This window comes from Aulonocara sp. 'chitande type north' Nkhata Bay, unplaced genomic scaffold, assembly GCF_057382095.1.
Source record: "Aulonocara sp. 'chitande type north' Nkhata Bay isolate Kocher_YH1m ecotype deep benthic unplaced genomic scaffold, A_spYH_male_GT1.1 unmapped_scaffold_40, whole genome shotgun sequence".
In the NCBI taxonomy this organism is placed as follows: Eukaryota; Metazoa; Chordata; class Actinopteri; order Cichliformes; family Cichlidae; genus Aulonocara; species Aulonocara sp. 'chitande type north' Nkhata Bay.
The window spans coordinates 27,318-44,224 of record NW_028234372.1 but is presented as its reverse complement, the minus strand read 5'-3'; the positions used below and the strand labels follow the sequence as shown (position 1 = coordinate 44,224).

General features: G+C 38.9%; 1 long non-coding RNA gene across 7 annotated transcripts; it reads left to right on the top strand.

The window, feature by feature from the left end:
* The first annotated feature begins 3,478 nt into the window (after nt 1-3,478).
* LOC147299960 (uncharacterized) lies at nt 3,479-13,671 on the top strand. Of its 7 annotated transcripts, XR_015128191.1 has the most exons (11): nt 3,479-3,562; nt 3,768-3,848; nt 5,066-5,226; nt 5,764-5,925; nt 6,178-6,286; nt 6,392-6,511; nt 6,654-6,815; nt 10,675-10,788; nt 11,515-11,672; nt 12,100-12,157; nt 13,111-13,656. It is a non-coding gene; the product is annotated as an uncharacterized LOC147299960 (long non-coding RNA). The 7 variants fall into 7 exon arrangements; XR_015128188.1 differs by having other exon boundaries at nt 3,768-5,226; nt 13,111-13,643; XR_015128190.1 differs by having other exon boundaries at nt 3,485-3,848; nt 13,111-13,648.
* The last annotated feature ends 3,236 nt before the right edge of the window (nt 13,672-16,907 follow it).

Genomic DNA, 16,907 nt, shown 5'->3' with positions numbered 1-16,907 from the left:
GTTTTCATTATGTGTATAACTTGAAAATCTTAGCTCAAACAGCTGCAAAACCTGTTTTGTTTGCCCAGCACGGGGACCTTGAGTTCTATAAGATAAAGCCATAAACATGTGTATCCGAGTCTTCTATCAAAAGTTACAGCTATTTATATGAAGTTGTACAAAAACGCTTTCTTTCGCCAAGACAGTGCGTTTCTCACTGTTACATGCATTTGAATGGGGAACTCGACCGAAACAAAGTATAGATTTTCATTATGTGTATAACTTGGAAATCTTAGCTCACACAGCTGCAAAATCTGTTTTCCCAGCACGGGGATATTGAATTCTATAAGATAAAACCATAAATACATCAATCTGAGCCTTCTATCAAAAGTTACAGCTGTCTTCATGAAGCTGTACAAAAACACTTTATTTCGCCGAGACAGTGCGTTTCTGACTATTACATGCATTTGAATGCAGTTCTCGCACGAAACAAAGTATAGGTTTTCATTATGTGAATAACTCGAAAATCTTAGCTCAAACCTGTTTGCTCAACACGGGGATACTGAATATTATAAGATAAAGCCATAACTACGTAAATCTGAATCTTCTATCAAAAGTTACAGCTAACTTCATGAAGTTGTACAAAAAGGCTTTATTTTGCAAAGATAGTGCGTTTCTGACTATTACATGCGAGACGTGTCTCTTTACTGTGTTTAAGACACTTTACAGGTCCCTCCCCTAATGAAGAGTAGTGAGCAGCTGATTGGACCATGGAACAGGTGACCACGTTCAAAAAGCCGCTCTGACAGCTCCAGAGGGGAGAGAGGGAGAGTGTGTGCAACGAGCGAGTAGCCTGACAGCCGTCGCGGTCCTGACCATGGTTTTCCCAGCCTGTGCTTATTTTGTGTATTTGTGTGAGGGTGAATTGTAAAAGCCGCTCCTAGTGCATTAGCTGAGAGCTTAGGCACTCGTGGGCTGAAGCGGAAGGGGTGAGCTGCCTTTTCTTTTGGAATCGTTTTCTCCTGTTTTCTTGGTCAGGGAGCGAGGGATAGCTCTGTCATTTGTTTGTTCTTTTTCTTTCCTAGGGTTTAGTTAGTCTTTGCTGGTGGGTCTTAGTTGGTTTTGTTTATTATTTTGGCCTGGGCTCACCCTGGAGCTATGCTTCTTGTCCTTAAATAAAATCACCTTTTTTTTACTCACAACTGGTTTGGATGTTTGGCTTGGGAACCAGGGCGGGGATTTGTATCTCTCTCCTCCAACCTTATGTGCGTCCCTACACGCCTAGATTAGGGGCGTAACATAAATGGAGTTCTCACACGAAACAAAGTATAGCTTTTTATTTTGTGAATAACTTAAAAATCTTAGCTCACATAGCTTTAAAACTGTTTGCTCAACGGGGATATTGAATTCTATAAGATAAAGCCATAAATACGTATATCTGAGTTTCCTATCAAAAGTTACAGCTGTCTTCATGAAGTTGTAAACCCTTTATTTCGCCGAGACAGTGCGTTTCTGACTTTTACATGCATTTGAATGGAGTTCTCGCACGAAACAAAGTATAGGCTTTCATTTTTTCAATAACTGGAAGCTCTTGGCTCAAACAGCTGCAAAACCTGTTTCCCCAGCACGGAGATGCTGAATTGTATAAGGCCAAGCCATATTGATGTGTGTCTGAGCCTTCTATCAAAAGTTACAGGTAACTTCAAGCTGTACAAAAACACCTTATTTCGCCGAGACCGTGCGTTTCTGACTATTACATGCATTTGAATGGAGTTCTCGCACGAAACAAAGTATAGGTTTTCATCTTGTGAATAACTTGAAAATCTTAGCTCACATAGCTTTAAAACTGTTTGCTCAACACGGGGATATTGAATTCGATCAGATAAAGCCATAAATACGCATATCTGAGTCTCCTATCAAAAGTTAGAGCTGTCTTCATGAAGTTGTAAACGCTTTATTTCGCCAAGACAGTGCGTTTCTGACTATTACATGCATTTGAATGGAGTTGTCGCACGAAACAAAGTATAGGTATTCATTTTGTGAATAACTTGAAAATCTTAGATCAAACAGCTGCAAAACCTGTTTGCTCAACACGGGGATATCGAACTTTATAAGATAAAGCCATAAATATGTTTATATGCGTCTTCTATCAAAAGTTACAGCTGTCTTGAATGAAAGCATTATAGCAGCTTACCTCGATCATGTGGTAGAACAGACACATGGGCCACCTACGTGTCCTTCTACGGCAGGAGTAGTTGCCACAAACCTGCAAAACAAAAAGAAATGATCAGGTGACATGAACAGATTTATACAGCCATAAGCAAGAGATTCTTTCTGCCTGTGGGCGTCAAACTGGACCCCCCCCCCCCCCCCCCTCCTTACTGTAACTATCAAAACTATCATAGTCTAAAACTATCATCTCATATCAAAACTATTATGATCACATTATCTGACTTTATCAGTTATAACAATGAGAAACGGTAAACAATTTGGCAAATAAATTACTTATAATTGTGCTTACCTGGTCCAAATGATCCACAGTCCCTTTGCATTTGTTATAATCCAGGATGATGTGGGGCTTTCTCTTCCCAGAGTCCTGGACTTGTAGCTCACGGTGCCTGGTGCTCAATAAGACAACCTTTTTTCTTTGCTTGGGGATGTAGGAAACCACAGCCTTGCCCCCCCCCCCCCCCCTAGCGACCTGGACGGGAGAGACGATCATCGAATCTTACTGCCCGATTAATTTGCTCAAATCATTTTTTTTTTTGACATGGTAGCATGAAACAGAAGAGCCCTGTCTCCCCATTTCACAGGCTTGTTGTCGTTTCATGTTGAGACCTGTACAGGCCAGCCAGCATCACAAGCCCCATGTAAGCCTGCAACTCCTCATCTTCCAGTCTTTTACTGACCTGTTGCCCCTGCAGGTTGGTGAAATGCAGGATTAGCTGCATAATGTCCTCTGCAAAAAAAAGATGGAAAGTGCTCACAGGGCTGCTGATCCTATACGAATTGCATAATGGGTTGGTCCTGGGGTTAAAATGGGGGGAGGAAAAAATGGCAGGACCTCTTCGTGTGTGGGTTGCCACATGATTTCTCCATTTTTAGATCTCCACTGGCCATCCTCCAGTCTTGTCTCTTCCTCCTGCTCTTCTTCCTCCTTCTCCTTCTCCTCCTCCGCACATGAGCTGCAAAGCTCCTCGGTGCCTGGCAAAAATTCTTCTTCGCTGTCAGAAGTATCTCCACTGCTTGTGGAGAGTGCAAAACTGCAGCAACAGCCTCCTCTAAACTGAGTGCACGCTTCATTGTGTCTGTGCAGAAATGACCACTCAGACCAGGCTGCAAAGTATTCTCATAGACTTCAAAGGTGCACCTGAATAAACATGCTATACCATACATCCAATAAGAGAGAGGAGGCACACTCTTGATCAAGAAAAAACATAAGCGCACGCCTTTGATCTCTCCCCCCCCCCCCCCCCCCCCCCTCTCTCTCTCTCTCACACACACACACACACACATGCACATACATACATACACAATACCATTTTATGGTGGTTAGCTGTTTTATTGTCATGCATTTTACAAGGTAAGATAACCATGTCCTGCATTCAAAACCACTGAAAATGTCTATGGTGGTGCTGTGCCTAATATTGTGCTGGTGTATGCTGGGTAATCGCACAGCTAGCGACTGGGTGACTTTATTCACCCGCTTCGGCTGTTGTCAGTCCATATCCCCTAGATATGGACCATCTCCTGCTAGATTGTTCAGAAGGTTGTTATCATCCATCCAGATGGAGGATCACTAACAGGAGCGTGGGAAGACTCCAGAATCCACTCTGGCTGCAATCCGGTGGATACAGGAGTGTGTACAGGTAAGACCGTTTAAACGGACAGCATTTATAGAATGACTATTAAAAGTCAGACCAGCGAGTGTCAATAATGTTAATGTGGTTATGTTAGTAATACACCGAGTGCTAATATAACAGCTTTAAGATGCATTTGTAGATGTTATTACGTGTTTTACCGTCTTTATGGTGCTAGCTTAAAGTTACGGTGTAAACGTTAGCTTATATTGGAGTAAAGCTGTTACTGTTTAAACGATGTTAGCACAGAAATATTAGCTTCTGTCATGACTGACGAAGTTACTAGTTAATAAAGTTTCCAGTAAAGTGTTTAATCGCAGCCACAGACTGACAGCAAATATCTCGATTAGCTTCAGTGCATCTGTAATAAATATGTGCAAGTTTCAGTGCTTCGTTTAAACTGTATGATACTTATACTGACCCAGGGTCAGTGTAAAATACAATCCTAGCTGTGTGAACAAAGCCTGGCTCCTTTAATCCTGCATGAAAAACCTCAGGATGCAGGCTATTATTACTCTTTCCTGCTGGCACACCTGTCACACCTGAGAGTCAGCTAGAAACTTACAGTGACGTGGACATCATGCAAAGACTGCCAGACTCTGTAATACTGCAAATGATCAGTGACTCAAGTTAACACTAAACTTTAAACGGTACCTCTGTGTCTCTGTGTGCTGAACATTTAGGATTGAGTCAGGCTGCATCTGTGTTAGTCCTCTGACAGACTGGTGACCTGTCCAGGTGTGCTCTACCTATGACTACTGGGACAGGCTCTAGCTCCTGTAATAGAAATTTTATGTTATTCTCATTTAAAGCATTTAAGTGCTTATGCATATGCTTAGTTGTGACACTGTTATAGACTGTTCAATGAAGGTTTCTAAAACTAGATGAACTTACTTCAGCAGTTTGAGAAAACAACTCCCTTTACAGGTGCTGATAACGTCAAGGGCACAAAACAGCATAACCATTGATCCGTTAGGTTTCATAGCGAGACACGTGAAGTGGCAGAGCTGACATGACTGAACTGTGATGTTTGATGTGTGTTTGCTCTCCTGTGCACAGTAATAAATAGCATGATCACAGCTCTTTCTGTGTTGCAGACTTTATTTAAAAAATTCCATGACATCTACTATAACTGAACCAACCTGGTGCTCTTCATTTATGGAGGCTGTTGAGTCTGAATGTTGGATGTTGTGTATCTCGTGTTCTCTGGGCTTTGTTGTCCTCAGTCTTTTTGCAGGATCAGAAAACAAAACCGGGAGGCGCGTAAATGTTTCTTCTCCATGATGTTTCTTCAAATGTTTCTTCTGGATGATGATATGACCGTGACACGGGATGCCACCTTTGGTCTTGTGACGAAGCAAAGCTCAGGAAGAAGTGTGATTAAATGGTACCCACATGTTGAGAAGGATGTACAGGGCACCTGCAGCCAAATCCAAGCTTCAGCTTAGTTGTAGTTGCAGAATGCTATAGGACTGAGACATCTAAGGCATCAAATGTTTGATTAAACGGATGAAAAAGAGAAGTTTTTTCCCTATAATTATCACTTCTTAAAATCTGTAGCAACTTCAAGTCTGTCAGCATGCTGAGCATGCTCAGAATGTGACAATATATTTTTGTTCAATATTTAATTTCTTTCAGTTGCAATTGTTAAATGAAAAAATATATATTCTTATAATTTAGCAAACGAATTTATAAAAAAAAAAATACATATATCTGTATTAGTTTTAGTAAATTAATTTGACACCTGTATTGAAAATACCATATTGTATTCATACAGAATCAGTATGGTATCATTGTTTGTCTGTTCACTGATTGTTGAAGCTAAGAGCTACTTTGATCTGTTTAGATCTAAAGTATCCAAAGTTGAGTTCTAATGTTTCTTCACCCCTGTGTGTGTGATATGTGATTTCCTACATGCTGGCAGAGCAGAGCAGCAGTTTGTGCTCACAGATGGTGACGGTGTGGAGAGACGGTGGTATTTCCTCAGAAGAACCAGCAGAGTCACAAAGGACACCAGTCCATCTCACCACCTTGACTTGCTGACTGATGTTCGTCTACACTGCACAGAGGAAATCAACTGACCGAGGTTTGTCCAGTGACGTGTTATGAAATGTATATTTGTTTTATGCTTACAGATATGTTTTTCTTGACAGAGGCTCTGCAGAGGTTAGACAAAGCAGAGAAAACATGTGCTTTACATTTTACTGTGATTTATTGAGATATTTGTTGCCTGATGTTCAGCAGGAATGGAGAAATAGAATCAAAGGGAGATGTTTTTCCTGTTTTTGTAATGATGTAAGTAAATCTTCAATATTATTTATTTGCTTGGTTATATTAGGAGCGTTTCTGAGTGAGGGGGAGAGGAGTCATCATCCAGGTAAAGTGACGTGGATCAGTGGATACACTTGTCTCCCCTTTAAAGGAGACGATCCAAGTCATCCTTAAATGTTAGCGCTTTCAAATACACAAACATTTTTAAAGGACAAAAATGAACATCCAACTTTGACTGTAATACAAAATAAATCTTTGCATGTGTGTTTTCAAACTCTCAGATGGGCAGTATATCAGTCTTGGACTGTCTAACCTGCTGGAGCAGCACTGAATGACCACCGCACGAGCATGTTCCTGCAACATTCAGCATCTGATCCTTCATCTGTGTGCTTCTGCTTTTGGTAAGTAGAGTTACCCAACTCCAGTAACTCTAAACACATGCCATCCATTTCTAACGGCCTGGTTACTTCCTGTCAGTTACTTTAGAAACCATGTGGTCACCTGACCTAACACTGTTTCTTCTTCTTCTCCTTAATGTTGAAGTGTCAAATGTCAAACAGCTGGAGAGGAAACTACACCAGTGTACTGGGATGTTTCAGCAACACGTGCCAGATGCTGTTCCTTCATGGTGACATCACCAGAGACAGTCCCGCCAACCTCAGGACCCATTGATTATGATGATCTGATCCATCAAACCCCCAGCAGGTGAACTTTATTCATGACATAACACCGCAACAATGTAAAAAATTAAACAGCAACAGTCTAAATGTAAAGTGCATTCTAAAGTCCTCTTCAATAAATTGTATGCAAAGAGTCATTCAGGTCACTACAGAACCCAGAGTCTTCATCATTAAATCTCTGGTTGCTTCAATTTTTCTATCCTATATCAGATATTTTAAAGGTTAGCTTAGGTAAAGTTCCATTCTCATGGTGAGGCAAAGTGCTTTATGTGTGTGTGTGCCCGTGTCATGAACGGCTATAAAAGGCCTATAATTAAAGAACAAAGCGGGGTTTGAGTTCGAGTTGCGGCAGACTGTCACTACTTGTAAATGGAACGCAGCCTTCCTACGGCGGACAGCTAATAACAGGAATCGGACGCGGTCCAGCCAAGTCCACAGCAACCACCATAGCAACCGCCTAGCATGACCTTAAAAACATATTCTGTCTTCATAACTATCAAAATCGTGAAATGATTTGCAAAGTGTGAAAGTGTTACAGCTGCAGAGAGCTATGGCGGTATCTATGGAAGCTGTTTACATAGATAATAATATACGATGTAACCATGGAGACAGTCAGTCACTTGAGCTAGCGGTGCATGTTTACTACAGTGAATAAGGTGATTGAGTGCACAGCGTCCACACTCTGCAGGGGGTAAAGACATTACTTCAATATTGTTTTATATTGATATATATTAGCCTTCTGTTGACCATCACCTCAGGTTCACCATTACAGTTTCAGATTACAGATGCACACTGTCTAAACACATTCAAAAACTCATGTCTCAGAAATAAGCACAGCTGTTCATGTTTGTCATTAGAGTTTTATTTGTAAGAAAATTATGAACTTCATATTGTGCATTAAATAAAAGAACATTTCACAACTCTGAGTCAACAGAAACAGGTAACAGAAATGTCTCTAATGTGTACAGTGTAGTGTAAGCATTAAAAGATCATAAAGGAAAAACTAACATTTATGTGAAACTAATTGTAATAAAAAATGAGCAGGTGCTTTATAGATTTAAAAGAAAGAATCTGAAAACAACACTTTTTTGGTCTAAGTGATCAAAGTAGAAAACAGAACTGATGTTCAAGAACAAACCGTAGCTGCACTAATATTACACATCTCGATCGTTGTACTGAACAGACATGTTGCTTTTAAAACCACATGCAGTGTGTGACCATGACTGTTCACTGAGACCATGAACGCCACTTCGCTGAAGCATTCTTCTTCTTCTTCTTGCCATTAAATTGGAAGCAGAAGCAGCACGAGCTGATTTGATCTACTGAAAGGAAAAAGCAGAACATCTGAGTTGAAACCAGTCAGCTGAAATCATTAAGACAGGAACAAATTCAATGCAGTGTCTCAAGTGGCTTAGCCTGTTACAACTGTTGATACAAGCTAAATACGGTTAACACACAGTGTCAGGGAGCTCCAGTGTGGGAACTAGTGGCTTTAGGTTTGTAGTCATTTAACTTTCATCCATTCATTCGTTTAATTCAGGAGGAAGAAATGCCAGGTTGGTGCAGGCTGGTTACATGCATTTGGTCCCATGCTGTCTTTAATTAAATGACTTGGTTCATTTTATGGCTGGGCTGTATGTGGGGTTATATCATGTTATTTGGGCAGGAGTACCTGTCCCCTGTTAGACTTAGAAAGTTTCTCCATAAGTAGAGTTTCTAACTCTTCTAGCACATCTGTGGCTGACAGCTTTTTGGTGGCTCTTTTTACCCCACACTGGTTGTGAGTGTGTAAATAGCCCCACTAGTTATTTTGGGTTGCAGTTAACTAGGGAGGAAGGGGTGGGTATGCCATGATTAGGTGAATAACAATTATATGTGATACATAAATTTCACAATGCATGCATATATCTCTATCAATTAAACCTGGCCTGAGGGCTGCCATTTTTTACATTCAGTTATTTCTCTTAGAAATGTTGGAACTAAATAATGAATGTGTTACAGTTAAAGTGAAACACTGGTCAGTGTAAATGGCTCATTGGGACACAGAAACCTTTAAATTAAACCTGATATCTAGTGTCAAACAATATCAAAGCTGTAAAAGATGTTTACATTCAGAATTTATAAAACTATGATTGTAAATAAATTCAAACAAGTGAGCTTTTCTCTTTGTGCTGAATATCAACACTGTGGTTTCTTAGACTGTAAGCTGTACTTTAGTGCAACCAGTTGCAGAAGCTGCCACTCCAAATGTCTTTTGATAACAAGAAAAAAATACCTTTTCAGTACACGGCCTGAAGTTCTTCTCCGACATCTTCTGCAATCGGCTTTGTCTGCTGGTTTGAAGACAATAAACCACAAAAAAGATGATTTAGTCACTTTGTCTGCGTCATGCAGCTCGAATGTGTCGTGTAACGATGTTGAATAGCCGTCGTTATCCCTCTGCTTTGAGCCTTTTATCAAAAGTTACAGCTAACTTCATGAAGTTGTACAAAAAGGCTTCATTTCGCCGAGACAGTGCGTTTCTGACTATTACATGCATTTGAATGGAGTTCTTGCACGAAACAAAGTATAAGTTTTCATTATGTGAATAACTTGTATTTTACACTGACCCTGGGTCAGTATCAACTTCATGAAGACAGCTGTAACTTTTGATAGAGGACTCACACACACACATATTTATGGCTTTGCCTTATAGAATTCAGCATCTCCGTGCTGAGGAAATAGGTTTTGCAGCTGTTTGAGCTAAGATTTTCAAGTTATTCACAAATTGAAAACCTATACTTTGTGTCGGGCGAGAACTCCATTCAAATGCATGTAATAGCGAGAAACGCACTAACGTGGTGAAATAAAGTGTTTTTCCATAAACTTCATAAAGACAGCTGTAAATTTTGAGAGAAGACTCACACACACATTGGGGGGATATTGAAGTCTATAAGATAAAGCCATGAATATGTTTGTCTGAGTCTTCTATCAAAAGTTACAGCAAGCTCTATGAAGTTGATGAGAAACGCGTTTCTCACTGTTACATGCATTTGAATTTAGTTCTTGCCCGACACAAAGTATAGGTTTTAATTTGTGAATAACTTGAAAATCTTAGCTCAAACAGCTGCAAAACCTATTTCCTGAGCACTGAGATGCTGAATTCTATAAGGCAAAGCCATAAATATGTGTGTGTGATTCTTCTATCAACAGTTACAGCTGTCTTCTTGAAGTTGATACTGACCCAGGGTCAGTGTAAAATACAATCCTAGCTGTGTGAACAAAGCTTGGCTCCTTTAATCCTGCATGACAAACCTCAGGATGCAGGTTATTATTACTCTTTCCTGCTGGCACACCTGAGAGTCAGCTAGAAACTTACAGTGACGTGGACATCATGCAAAGACTGCCAGACTCTGTAATACTGTGAATGATCAGTGACTCAAGTTAACACTAAACTTTAAACAGTACCTCTGTGTCTCTGTGTGCTGAACATTTAGGATTGAGTCTGCATTGACTTTATTTATTGAGACTTTAATGTGCTAAAAGCAGGTTGAAGACAGCTCAGAAACATTTGAAGATTAAAATTTAGCATTATGGCTGCTGGTGGTTTGTAAAGCCTATACTCAGCTGTAGTTTTTGTTACTAATTTATGTTTGTTGTTGTTTAACACAGATTTCAGAAGAGCAAATATGCTTAATAGTTTAACTAGATTTCATTTGTCAGTGTGGGACTGCTGAGTCACCTGAAGAACTCATTTCATTCATTCTCCACATGATGTTCATATACAGAAATGTTTCACAGGAACTGGTTCCTCCCAAACTGTGAACTAGTGTGTTTCCATAGATTATCTCTGTATGAATGTACTTTTAAATGAAGGCAAGTGTTTGTCCTTTTTTGTTCCTCAGTTACAGTACGTGATATCTTGATATCAGGCGGTCAACACTGGGGGAAGACAAGAAGCAGACGTACTTCCAAGAGGGAGCTGCAGTGAGGACACAGCCAGGTCACTGAGGTCAGAGGTCAGAATCTGAAACAGCTCAGGTTTATATTTTAGGGGTTATAAAAAATCAAAATGTATTTATGAAGAAACCTTTAAATAATAGTCATAATTATGATTATTATAAGAAATATCAAACATTTAAGTGGATTTTCTGTTACACATATTGTATTAGCCCTGCAATAAACTGGCAGCCTGTCTTTGTCCTGTATCAGCTGGGATAGGCTTCATCCTCCCGCAACCCTGAATTGGATACATTGTATTCCAATTATGTAATCTGATCATTTACAAACTCAAGGTATCTAATCAAAATGTAAGTAATAATTATAAAATGGGAAAGCAGAAATAAGTGTGACATAAATGTAAATGTGTTAGCTGACATAGAGGACAGCTACATGTAGTCTGAAAAACCTTTGTTGTCAAGTTTGCAGGTATATCAGCACGAGACATTCTTACATAGAAGAGTCTGTTAAAGTCTCTAACTCAGCGAAGCATTATTGGTCCCGTCTGTTTGGATAAATATAGTAAGTTGATGTTTGTCCATTTATTGACACATTTTCTTAAGTGCTTATCCAGTTCAGGATCACAGTGGAGCTGCAGCTGGATATGTTCATTAAATAAACCTTACAAAAGTTAACAATAAACCTGCATCCATGTACGTTGTTGTCCACAGGATAAGAAAATCAAACTGGAACACTGTGGAACATGTTAATAAATGTTTGTGTGTTTATGCCTGTGTCTTTCACAGGAGGCGCTGGAAGGTTTCCCTAATAGTTCCTGGTGAATCAAAGCAGAACCATAAAGGTTGCTGGATTGCATGATGGCCTTACCCCTGAGCAGTCATCCTGTTAAAGGAGGAACCAGTTAGAAGCTGTTTTCAAAGTAGCTGAGCAGATTTCATCTCAAGTAAGCGATTAACTGTTTGTTCATCTGTTCTGCCACTTAAAGAGCATTTAAGGACGTCTTTTGAGTGTCCAGCTGAATTAATTCTACTGGCTCTCATGGTCATTTGTTATTATAGACATATTTTTCATGTTCATCCAGCTATTTAGTAAATTCTATCTATTTAGTAATATCCGTCAGCTATAAAATGTAATATAAATATAAAAAATATCTAAATATCTCCTGCACTTTATATTTTAATGATGTAAGTCTGTTATCGTGTTACATTAGCATTCCTCACATATCAATGAGATGCTGTACAGTACAATCCTACTGACGCAGCAGAGGGATAACGACGGCTATTCAACATCGTTACACGACACATTCGAGCTGCATGACACAGACAAAGTGACTAAATCATCTTTTTTATGGTTTATTGTCTTCAAACCAGCAGACAAAGCCGATTGCAGAAGATTTCGGAGAAGAACTTCAGGCCGTGTACTGAAAAGGTATTTTTTTCTTGTTATCAAAAGACATTTGGAGTGGCAGCTTCTGCAACTGGTTGCACTAAAGTACAGCTTACAGTCTAAGAAACCACAGTGTTGATATTCAGCACAAAGAGAAAAGCTCACTTGTTTGAATTTATTTACAATAATAGTTTTATAAATTCTGAATGTAAACATCTTTTACAGCTTTGATATTGTTTGACACTAGATATCAGGTTTAATTTAAAGGTTTCTGTGTCCCAATGAGCCATTTACACTGACCAGTGTTTCACTTTAACTGTAACACATTCATTATTTAGTTCCAACATTTCTAAGAGAAATAACTGAATGTAAAAAATGGCAGCCCTCAGGCCAGGTTTAATTGATAGAGATATATGCATGCATTGTGAAATTTATGTATCACATATAATTGTTATTCACCTAATCATGGCATACCCACCCCTTCCTCCCTAGTTAACTGCAACCCAAAATAACTAGTGGGGCTATTTACACACTCACAACCAGTGTGGGGTAAAAAGAGCCACCAAAAAGCTGTCAGCCACAGATGTGCTAGAAGAGTTAGAAACTCTACTTATGGAGAAACTTTCTAAGTCTAACAGGGGACAGGTACTCCTGCCCAAATAACATGATATAACCCCACATACAGCCCAGCCATAAAATGAACCAAGTCATTTAATTAAAGACAGCATGGGACCAAATGCATGTAACCAGCCTGCACCAACCTGGCATTTCTTCCTCCTGAATTAAACGAATGAATGGATGAAAGTTAAATGACTACAAACCTAAAGCCACTAGTTCCCACACTGGAGCTCCCTGACACTGTGTGTTAACCGTATTTAGCTTGTATCAACAGTTGTAACAGGCTAAGCCACTTGAGACACTGCATTGAATTTGTTCCTGTCTTAATGATTTCAGCTGACTGGTTTCAACTCAGATGTTCTGCTTTTTCCTTTCAGTAGATCAAATCAGCTCGTGCTGCTTCTGCTTCCAATTTAATGGCAAGAAGAAGAAGAAGAATGCTTCAGCGAAGTGGCGTTCATGGTCTCAGTGAACAGTCATGGTCACACACTGCATGTGGTTTTAAAAGCAACATGTCTGTTCAGTACAACGATCGAGATGTGTAATATTAGTGCAGCTACGGTTTGTTCTTGAACATCAGTTCTGTTTTCTACTTTGATCACTTAGACCAAAAAAGTGTTGTTTTCAGATTCTTTCTTTTAAATCTATAAAGCACCTGCTCATTTTTTATTACAATTAGTTTCACATAAATGTTAGTTTTTCCTTTATGATCTTTTAATGCTTACACTACACTGTACACATTAGAGACATTTCTGTTACCTGTTTCTGTTGACTCAGAGTTGTGAAATGTTCTTTTATTTAATGCACAATATGAAGTTCATAATTTTCTTACAAATAAAACTCTAATGACAAACATGAACAGCTGTGCTTATTTCTGAGACATGAGTTTTTGAATGTGTTTAGACAGTGTGCATCTGTAATCTGAAACTGTAATGGTGAACCTGAGGTGATGGTCAACAGAAGGCTAATATATATCAATATAAAACAATATTGAAGTAATGTCTTTACCCCCTGCAGAGTGTGGACGCTGTGCACTCAATCACCTTATTCACTGTAGTAAACATGCACCGCTAGCTCAAGTGACTGACTGTCTCCATGGTTACATCGTATATTATTATCTATGTAAACAGCTTCCATAGATACCGCCATAGCTCTCTGCAGCTGTAACACTTTCACACTTTGCAAATCATTTCACGATTTTGATAGTTATGAAGACAGAATATGTTTTTAAGGTCATGCTAGGCGGTTGCTATGGTGGTTGCTGTGGACTTGGCTGGACCGCGTCCGATTCCTGTTATTAGCTGTCCGCCGTAGGAAGGCTGCGTTCCATTTACAAGTAGTGACAGTCTGCCGCAACTCGAACTCAAACCCCGCTTTGTTCTTTAATTATAGGCCTTTTATAGCCGTTCATGACACGGGCACACACACACATAAAGCACTTTGCCTCACCATGAGAATGGAACTTTACCTAAGATAACCTTTAAAATATCTGATATAGGATAGAAAAATGAAGCAACCAGAGATTTAATGATGAAGACTCTAAAACCCACTGTCTTGGCGAAATAAAGCGTTTTTGAACAACTTCATATAAATCGCTGTAACTTTTGATAGAAGACTCAGACAAACATGTTTATGGCTTTATCTTATAGAACTCAATATCCCCGTGCTGGGCAAACAGGTTTTGCAGCCGTTTGAGCTAAGATTTTAAAATTATTCACATAATGAAAACCTATACGTTGTTTCAGGCGAGTTTCCCATTCAAATGCATGTAACAGTGAGAAACGCATTGTCTTGGCGAAATAAAGCGTTTTTGAACAACTTCATATAAATCGCTGTAACTTTTGATAGAAGACTCAGACAAACATGTTTATGGCTTTATCTTATAGAACTCAATATCCCCGTTCTGGGCAAACAGAACAGGTTTTGCAGCCGTTTGAGCTAAGATTTTAAAATTATTCACATAATGAAAACCTATACTTTGTTTCAGGCGAGTTTCCCATTCAAATGCATGTAACAGTGAGAAACGCATTGTCTTGGCGAAATAAAGCGTTTTTGAACAACTTCATATAAATCGCTGTAACTTTTGATAGAAGACTCAGACAAACATGTTTATGGCTTTATCTTATAGAACTCAATATCCCCGTGCTGGGCAAACAGGTTTTGCAGCCGTTTGAGCTAAGATTTTAAAATTATTCACATAATGAAAACCTATACTTTGTTTCAGGCGAGTTTCCCATTCAAATGCATGTAACAGTGAGAAACGCATTGTCTTGGCGAAATAAAGCGTTTTTGAACAACTTCATATAAATCGCTGTAACTTTTGATAGAAGACTCAGACAAACATGTTTATGGCTTTATCTTATAGAACTCAATATCCCCGTGCTGGGCAAACAGGTTTTGCAGCCGTTTGAGCTAAGATTTTAAAATTATTCACATAATGAAAACCTATACTTTGTTTCAGGCGAGTTTCCCATTCAAATGCATGTAACAGTGAGAAACACACTGTCTTGGCGAAATAAAGCGTTTTTGAACAACTTCATATAAATCGCTGTAACTTTTGATAGAAGACTCAGACAAACATGTTTATGGCTTTATCTTATAGAACTCAATATCCCCGTGCTGGGCAAACAGGTTTTGCAGCCGTTTGAGCTAAGATTTTAAAATTATTCACATAATGAAAACCTATACTTTGTTTCAGGCGAGTTTCCCATTCAAATGCATGTAACAGTGAGAAACGCATTGTCTTGGCGAAATAAAGCGTTTTTGAACAACTTCATATAAATCGCTGTAACTTTTGATAGAAGACTCAGACAAACATGTTTATGGCTTTATCTTATAGAACTCAATATCCCCGTGCTGGGCAAACAGGTTTTGCAGCCGTTTGAGCTAAGATTTTAAAATTATTCACATAATGAAAACCTATACTTTGTTTCAGGCGAGTTTCCCATTCAAATGCATGTAACAGTGAGAAACGCATTGTCTTGGCGAAATAAAGCGTTTTTGAACAACTTCATATAAATCGCTGTAACTTTTGATAGAAGACTCAGACAAACATGTTTATGGCTTTATCTTATAGAACTCAATATCCCCGTGCTGGGCAAACAGGTTTTGCAGCCGTTTGAGCTAAGATTTTAAAATTATTCACATAATGAAAACCTATACTTTGTTTCAGGCGAGTTTCCCATTCAAATGCATGTAACAGTGAGAAACGCATTGTCTTGGCGAAATAAAGCGTTTTTGAACAACTTCATATAAATCGCTGTAACTTTTGATAGAAGACTCAGACAAACATGTTTATGGCTTTATCTTATAGAACTCAATATCCCCGTGCTGGGCAAACAGGTTTTGCAGCCGTTTGAGCTAAGATTTTAAAATTATTCACATAATGAAAACCTATACTTTGTTTCAGGCGAGTTTCCCATTCAAATGCATGTAACAGTGAGAAACGCATTGTCTTGGCGAAATAAAGCGTTTTTGAACAACTTCATATAAATCGCTGTAACTTTTGATAGAAGACTCAGACAAACATATGGCTTTATCTTATAGAACTCAATATCCCCGTGCTGGGCAAACAGGTTTTGCAGCCGTTTGAGCTAAGATTTTAAAATTATTCACATAATGAAAACCTATACTTTGTTTCAGGCGAGTTTCCCATTCAAATGCATGTAACAGTGAGAAACGCATTGTCTTGGCGAAAGAAAGCGTTTTTGAACAACTTCATATAAATCGCTGTAACTTTTGATAGAAGACTCAGACAAACATATGGCTTTATCTTATAGAACTCAATATCCCCGTGCTGGGCAAACAGGTTTTGCAGCCGTTTGAGCTAAGATTTTAAAATTATTCACATAATGAAAACCTATACTTTGTTTCAGGCGAGTTTCCCATTCAAATGCATGTAACAGTGAGAAACGCATTGTCTTGGCGAAATAAAGCGTTTTTGAACAACTTCATATAAATCGCTGTAACTTTTGATAGAAGACTCAGACAAACATATGGCTTTATCTTATAGAACTCAATATCCCCGTGCTGGGCAAACAGGTTTTGCAGCCGTTTGAGCTAAGATTTTAAAATTATTCACATAATGAAAACCTATACTTTGTTTCAGGCGAGTTTCCCATTCAAATGCATGTAACAGTGAGAAACGCATTGTCTTGGCGAAATAAAGCGTTTT